This window comes from Pimephales promelas, unplaced genomic scaffold (genome assembly GCF_988280905.1).
Source record: "Pimephales promelas unplaced genomic scaffold, fPimPro1.hap1.1 HAP1_SCAFFOLD_142, whole genome shotgun sequence".
Taxonomy (NCBI): Eukaryota; Metazoa; Chordata; class Actinopteri; order Cypriniformes; family Leuciscidae; genus Pimephales; species Pimephales promelas.
In genome coordinates, this window is record NW_028297358.1 from 1 (window position 1) to 7,586 (window position 7,586).

The 7,586-nt window shown below is 51.4% G+C and overlaps 8 non-coding genes and 1 pseudogene across 8 annotated transcripts; all 9 read right to left on the reverse strand.

The window, feature by feature from the left end:
- On the reverse strand, positions 1-115 carry LOC148960692 (U2 spliceosomal RNA; annotated as a pseudogene; the record flags this gene model as incomplete).
- Positions 116-1,229: 1,114 nt separating this feature from the next.
- On the reverse strand, positions 1,230-1,394 carry LOC148960693 (U1 spliceosomal RNA). Its single transcript, XR_016155023.1, has one exon. It is a non-coding gene; the product is annotated as a U1 spliceosomal RNA (small nuclear RNA).
- Positions 1,395-1,723: 329 nt separating this feature from the next.
- On the reverse strand, positions 1,724-1,914 carry LOC148960694 (U2 spliceosomal RNA). Its single transcript, XR_016155030.1, has one exon. It is a non-coding gene; the product is annotated as a U2 spliceosomal RNA (small nuclear RNA).
- A 1,113-nt stretch (positions 1,915-3,027) lies between these two features.
- Positions 3,028-3,192, reverse strand: LOC148960695 (U1 spliceosomal RNA). Its single transcript, XR_016155027.1, has one exon. It is a non-coding gene; the product is annotated as a U1 spliceosomal RNA (small nuclear RNA).
- Positions 3,193-3,521: 329 nt separating this feature from the next.
- LOC148960696 (U2 spliceosomal RNA) lies at positions 3,522-3,712 on the reverse strand. Its single transcript, XR_016155024.1, has one exon. It is a non-coding gene; the product is annotated as a U2 spliceosomal RNA (small nuclear RNA).
- Positions 3,713-4,825: 1,113 nt separating this feature from the next.
- On the reverse strand, positions 4,826-4,990 carry LOC148960697 (U1 spliceosomal RNA). Its single transcript, XR_016155028.1, has one exon. It is a non-coding gene; the product is annotated as a U1 spliceosomal RNA (small nuclear RNA).
- Positions 4,991-5,319: 329 nt separating this feature from the next.
- Positions 5,320-5,510, reverse strand: LOC148960698 (U2 spliceosomal RNA). The gene has a single exon (XR_016155025.1). It is a non-coding gene; the product is annotated as a U2 spliceosomal RNA (small nuclear RNA).
- Positions 5,511-6,623: 1,113 nt separating this feature from the next.
- Positions 6,624-6,788, reverse strand: LOC148960699 (U1 spliceosomal RNA). Its single transcript, XR_016155029.1, has one exon. It is a non-coding gene; the product is annotated as a U1 spliceosomal RNA (small nuclear RNA).
- Positions 6,789-7,117: 329 nt separating this feature from the next.
- LOC148960700 (U2 spliceosomal RNA) lies at positions 7,118-7,308 on the reverse strand. The gene has a single exon (XR_016155026.1). It is a non-coding gene; the product is annotated as a U2 spliceosomal RNA (small nuclear RNA).
- Positions 7,309-7,586: the final 278 nt, after the last annotated feature.

Consider the following 7,586-nt stretch of genomic DNA (forward strand, 5'->3'; position numbering starts at 1 on the left):
CTCCCAGGACCAAAAATCAATTTAATATGTGGTGCCCGGGTAGGGCACGTATCAGATATTAAACTGATAAGAACAGATACTACACTTGATCTTAGCCAAAAGGCCGAGAAGCGATGACGCAGCGACGCCGAGGCGGGGGAGCCGGCAAAGGCCACGCCCACCTGGGCCGCGGCGAGAGGGTCTAAGGTCGCCGGCAAACAAGCTCAGCTCAGATTGGTTGACACCGAAAATGGATCACAACAGAGTGCACAGCACGACACTCTGGAGTGCAACCTGGGATTTTGGATCATCAACATTCCGCCTTAAAAGTGAGCGGGCGGACCAAAGCGTCCGTGGTAGAGACTTGAAACTCTGAGGGATGGTAGGACCGGCCCGGTACTACAACCTCACCAAGGCTCGCCCCGATCGGCCCCAAGGTGGCGCTGCAGCGATCAAAAGTACGAAATGGCTCGTAACTCCTCGACCGTCGGTCGCAGACCCAAGTGTCTTACATCACCGGAATCCTTGGCTCGAGCCGAACAAGATGCATGCCTCGGATTGGGTGGTCGCGCTGGCGAGATTTTCGGGTATTTTGGATTTTCTGAAAAACCTACTTTTGCACACTAGTCCTAGGTTTTTTGCCCGATCTGACCCAAACCGGTGCAGAAAGATTCTCTGGAGTCCGACTGCCAACAGGGATCGGGAAACAGTTGGAATTTCCATCCACGTTGGCGACGGTACGCCAAAACGTTGGGGGTGGGCGAGGCGGGCTTTACTTAAACGGCTATAACTCTCCAACGGAATGAGACAATTGCACCCAACTCGGTACACCTGTGTACGGGCTCAGCCCGTGGTCACGTGAAGAGGAATGCGGCGACTGGCCACTTGGTGGCGCTGTAAACAGAAAAAAACACAACATGGGTGGCTGTATATCACGTGACGTTTCACACGCGCACAATGTTTTCATACCACATGATAGAACTCCTCATTCCGAACAACTTTGCCTCCAGGACAACTGCTGTGAACTAAGTCGTCCGTCAAATATTGGAGACTATTTGAAGAATTGAGGAGAAAAAAGAAAACCCTCCTCACACAGACCGGTCCTGAGACTGTTTCGTATCTCTCGAGCAACCGCCGCAGTTCAACTCTCTGGACTGCCTCTGGATATTGAAGAAGTGGAGAAAAAAAAAAAAAAAAAAAAGAACCTCAAGTGGAGCTTTAACAAATCTGCCCTTTTAACCAGTGTTGTCCAGGGGAGAGCGCGAACGCAGTCCCCCACTACCATAAATTATGCAGTCGAGATTCCCACATTTGGGGAATTCGCAGGGGTCAGCACAACCCAGAGTGCAATGGCCGAGCCTCGCCCTGGGTGAACCACCTTCCTGATCATGGTGTCTCCCCTGCCAGGTAAGTATGAATTCCCAGGCCTTCAGTCAGAAGCACCCTGTCCCTCTCCCCAATCCTCACCAGCGGTTTGCCAGTCAAAAAAGGGGCTTTTTTTTTTTTTGCACGCTCCGCATCCGGCTCCATGAGCCATAAATGTACATAATGCGCCGTCCCCGAATAGTGGATGGATCAGATGTTAAACTGACAGAGGAACAGGGGTTCATTTTTGTCTTGTTTTTACACCACAATTCTACCCAGGCTAGTATAGCACATGATCACCTACAACACCCACTCACACTAGCTCCATTATCACCTTCTGCCACACAAGACCACTACAACTCTTTCATTGAACACTTTAGGAGGGTGCACCGTTCCCAGAAGTACTGCAATACCGGGTCGATGCGTGGAGTGGACGGAGCAAGCCCCTATTCCATCTCCCAGGACCAAAAATCAATTTAATATGTGGTGCCCGGGTAGGGCACGTATCAGATATTAAACTGATAAGAACAGATACTACACTTGATCTTAGCCAAAAGGCCGAGAAGCGATGACGCAGCGACGCCGAGGCGGGGGAGCCGGCAAAGGCCACGCCCACCTGGGCCGCGGCGAGAGGGTCTAAGGTCGCCGGCAAACAAGCTCAGCTCAGATTGGTTGACACCGAAAATGGATCACAACAGAGTGCACAGCACGACACTCTGGAGTGCAACCTGGGATTTTGGATCATCAACATTCCGCCTTAAAAGTGAGCGGGCGGACCAAAGCGTCCGTGGTAGAGACTTGAAACTCTGAGGGATGGTAGGACCGGCCCGGTACTACAACCTCACCAAGGCTCGCCCCGATCGGCCCCAAGGTGGCGCTGCAGCGATCAAAAGTACGAAATGGCTCGTAACTCCTCGACCGTCGGTCGCAGACCCAAGTGTCTTACATCACCGGAATCCTTGGCTCGAGCCGAACAAGATGCATGCCTCGGATTGGGTGGTCGCGCTGGCGAGATTTTCGGGTATTTTGGATTTTCTGAAAAACCTACTTTTGCACACTAGTCCTAGGTTTTTTGCCCGATCTGACCCAAACCGGTGCAGAAAGATTCTCTGGAGTCCGACTGCCAACAGGGATCGGGAAACAGTTGGAATTTCCATCCACGTTGGCGACGGTACGCCAAAACGTTGGGGGTGGGCGAGGCGGGCTTTACTTAAACGGCTATAACTCTCCAACGGAATGAGACAATTGCACCCAACTCGGTACACCTGTGTACGGGCTCAGCCCGTGGTCACGTGAAGAGGAATGCGGCGACTGGCCACTTGGTGGCGCTGTAAACAGAAAAAAACACAACATGGGTGGCTGTATATCACGTGACGTTTCACACGCGCACAATGTTTTCATACCACATGATAGAACTCCTCATTCCGAACAACTTTGCCTCCAGGACAACTGCTGTGAACTAAGTCGTCCGTCAAATATTGGAGACTATTTGAAGAATTGAGGAGAAAAAAGAAAACCCTCCTCACACAGACCGGTCCTAGACTGTTTCGTATCTCTCGAGCAACCGCCGCAGTTCAACTCTCTGGACTGCCTCTGGATATTGAAGAAGTGGAGAAAAAAAAAAAAAAAAAAAAAGAACCTCAAGTGGAGCTTTAACAATCTGCCCTTTTAACCAGTGTTGTCCAGGGGAGAGCGCGAACGCAGTCCCCCACTACCATAAATTATGCAGTCGAGATTCCCACATTTGGGGAATTCGCAGGGGTCAGCACAACCCAGAGTGCAATGGCCGAGCCTCGCCCTGGGTGAACCACCTTCCTGATCATGGTGTCTCCCCTGCCAGGTAAGTATGAATTCCCAGGCCTTCAGTCAGAAGCACCCTGTCCCTCTCCCCAATCCTCACCAGCGGTTTGCCAGTCAAAAAAGGGGCTTTTTTTTTTTTTGCACGCTCCGCATCCGGCTCCATGAGCCATAAATGTACATAATGCGCCGTCCCCGAATAGTGGATGGATCAGATGTTAAACTGACAGAGGAACAGGGGTTCATTTTTGTCTTGTTTTTACACCACAATTCTACCCAGGCTAGTATAGCACATGATCACCTACAACACCCACTCACACTAGCTCCATTATCACCTTCTGCCACACAAGACCACTACAACTCTTTCATTGAACACTTTAGGAGGGTGCACCGTTCCCAGAAGTACTGCAATACCGGGTCGATGCGTGGAGTGGACGGAGCAAGCCCCTATTCCATCTCCCAGGACCAAAAATCAATTTAATATGTGGTGCCCGGGTAGGGCACGTATCAGATATTAAACTGATAAGAACAGATACTACACTTGATCTTAGCCAAAAGGCCGAGAAGCGATGACGCAGCGACGCCGAGGCGGGGGAGCCGGCAAAGGCCACGCCCACCTGGGCCGCGGCGAGAGGGTCTAAGGTCGCCGGCAAACAAGCTCAGCTCAGATTGGTTGACACCGAAAATGGATCACAACAGAGTGCACAGCACGACACTCTGGAGTGCAACCTGGGATTTTGGATCATCAACATTCCGCCTTAAAAGTGAGCGGGCGGACCAAAGCGTCCGTGGTAGAGACTTGAAACTCTGAGGGATGGTAGGACCGGCCCGGTACTACAACCTCACCAAGGCTCGCCCCGATCGGCCCCAAGGTGGCGCTGCAGCGATCAAAAGTACGAAATGGCTCGTAACTCCTCGACCGTCGGTCGCAGACCCAAGTGTCTTACATCACCGGAATCCTTGGCTCGAGCCGAACAAGATGCATGCCTCGGATTGGGTGGTCGCGCTGGCGAGATTTTCGGGTATTTTGGATTTTCTGAAAAACCTACTTTTGCACACTAGTCCTAGGTTTTTTGCCCGATCTGACCCAAACCGGTGCAGAAAGATTCTCTGGAGTCCGACTGCCAACAGGGATCGGGAAACAGTTGGAATTTCCATCCACGTTGGCGACGGTACGCCAAAACGTTGGGGGTGGGCGAGGCGGGCTTTACTTAAACGGCTATAACTCTCCAACGGAATGAGACAATTGCACCCAACTCGGTACACCTGTGTACGGGCTCAGCCCGTGGTCACGTGAAGAGGAATGCGGCGACTGGCCACTTGGTGGCGCTGTAAACAGAAAAAAACACAACATGGGTGGCTGTATATCACGTGACGTTTCACACGCGCACAATGTTTTCATACCACATGATAGAACTCCTCATTCCGAACAACTTTGCCTCCAGGACAACTGCTGTGAACTAAGTCGTCCGTCAAATATTGGAGACTATTTGAAGAATTGAGGAGAAAAAAGAAAACCCTCCTCACACAGACCGGTCCTAGACTGTTTCGTATCTCTCGAGCAACCGCCGCAGTTCAACTCTCTGGACTGCCTCTGGATATTGAAGAAGTGGAGAAAAAAAAAAAAAAAAAAAAAGAACCTCAAGTGGAGCTTTAACAATCTGCCCTTTTAACCAGTGTTGTCCAGGGGAGAGCGCGAACGCAGTCCCCCACTACCATAAATTATGCAGTCGAGATTCCCACATTTGGGGAATTCGCAGGGGTCAGCACAACCCAGAGTGCAATGGCCGAGCCTCGCCCTGGGTGAACCACCTTCCTGATCATGGTGTCTCCCCTGCCAGGTAAGTATGAATTCCCAGGCCTTCAGTCAGAAGCACCCTCTCCCTCTCCCCAATCCTCACCAGCGGTTTGCCAGTCAAAAAAGGGGCTTTTTTTTTTTTTGCACGCTCCGCATCCGGCTCCATGAGCCATAAATGTACATAATGCGCCGTCCCCGAATAGTGGATGGATCAGATGTTAAACTGACAGAGGAACAGGGGTTCATTTTTGTCTTGTTTTTACACCACAATTCTACCCAGGCTAGTATAGCACATGATCACCTACAACACCCACTCACACTAGCTCCATTATCACCTTCTGCCACACAAGACCACTACAACTCTTTCATTGAACACTTTAGGAGGGTGCACCGTTCCCAGAAGTACTGCAATACCGGGTCGATGCGTGGAGTGGACGGAGCAAGCCCCTATTCCATCTCCCAGGACCAAAAATCAATTTAATATGTGGTGCCCGGGTAGGGCACGTATCAGATATTAAACTGATAAGAACAGATACTACACTTGATCTTAGCCAAAAGGCCGAGAAGCGATGACGCAGCGACGCCGAGGCGGGGGAGCCGGCAAAGGCCACGCCCACCTGGGCCGCGGCGAGAGGGTCTAAGGTCGCCGGCAAACAAGCTCAGCTCAGATTGGTTGACACCGAAAATGGATCACAACAGAGTGCACAGCACGACACTCTGGAGTGCAACCTGGGATTTTGGATCATCAACATTCCGCCTTAAAAGTGAGCGGGCGGACCAAAGCGTCCGTGGTAGAGACTTGAAACTCTGAGGGATGGTAGGACCGGCCCGGTACTACAACCTCACCAAGGCTCGCCCCGATCGGCCCCAAGGTGGCGCTGCAGCGATCAAAAGTACGAAATGGCTCGTAACTCCTCGACCGTCGGTCGCAGACCCAAGTGTCTTACATCACCGGAATCCTTGGCTCGAGCCGAACAAGATGCATGCCTCGGATTGGGTGGTCGCGCTGGCGAGATTTTCGGGTATTTTGGATTTTCTGAAAAACCTACTTTTGCACACTAGTCCTAGGTTTTTTGCCCGATCTGACCCAAACCGGTGCAGAAAGATTCTCTGGAGTCCGACTGCCAACAGGGATCGGGAAACAGTTGGAATTTCCATCCACGTTGGCGACGGTACGCCAAAACGTTGGGGGTGGGCGAGGCGGGCTTTACTTAAACGGCTATAACTCTCCAACGGAATGAGACAATTGCACCCAACTCGGTACACCTGTGTACGGGCTCAGCCCGTGGTCACGTGAAGAGGAATGCGGCGACTGGCCACTTGGTGGCGCTGTAAACAGAAAAAAACACAACATGGGTGGCTGTATATCACGTGACGTTTCACACGCGCACAATGTTTTCATACCACATGATAGAACTCCTCATTCCGAACAACTTTGCCTCCAGGACAACTGCTGTGAACTAAGTCGTCCGTCAAATATTGGAGACTATTTGAAGAATTGAGGAGAAAAAAGAAAACCCTCCTCACACAGACCGGTCCTAGACTGTTTCGTATCTCTCGAGCAACCGCCGCAGTTCAACTCTCTGGACTGCCTCTGGATATTGAAGAAGTGGAGAAAAAAAAAAAAAAAAAAAAAGAACCTCAAGTGGAGCTTTAACAATCTGCCCTTTTAACCAGTGTTGTCCAGGGGAGAGCGCGAACGCAGTCCCCCACTACCATAAATTATGCAGTCGAGATTCCCACATTTGGGGAATTCGCAGGGGTCAGCACAACCCAGAGTGCAATGGCCGAGCCTCGCCCTGGGTGAACCACCTTCCTGATCATGGTGTCTCCCCTGCCAGGTAAGTATGAATTCCCAGGCCTTCAGTCAGAAGCACCCTGTCCCTCTCCCCAATCCTCACCAGCGGTTTGCCAGTCAAAAAAGGGGCTTTTTTTTTTTTTGCACGCTCCGCATCCGGCTCCATGAGCCATAAATGTACATAATGCGCCGTCCCCGAATAGTGGATGGATCAGATGTTAAACTGACAGAGGAACAGGGGTTCATTTTTGTCTTGTTTTTACACCACAATTCTACCCAGGCTAGTATAGCACATGATCACCTACAACACCCACTCACACTAGCTCCATTATCACCTTCTGCCACACAAGACCACTACAACTCTTTCATTGAACACTTTAGGAGGGTGCACCGTTCCCAGAAGTACTGCAATACCGGGTCGATGCGTGGAGTGGACGGAGCAAGCCCCTATTCCATCTCCCAGGACCAAAAATCAATTTAATATGTGGTGCCCGGGTAGGGCACGTATCAGATATTAAACTGATAAGAACAGATACTACACTTGATCTTAGCCAAAAGGCCGAGAAGCGATGACGCAGCGACGCCGAGGCGGGGGAGCCGGCAAAGGCCACGCCCACCTGGGCCGCGGCGAGAGGGTCTAAGGTCGCCGGCAAACAAGCTCAGCTCAGATTGGTTGACACCGAAAATGGATCACAACAGAGTGCACAGCACGACACTCTGGAGTGCAACCTGGGATTTTGGATCATCAACATTCCGCCTTAAAAGTGAGCGGGCGGACCAAAGCGTCCGTGGTAGAGACTTGAAACTCTGAGGGATGGTAGGACCGGCCCGGTACTACAACCTCACCAA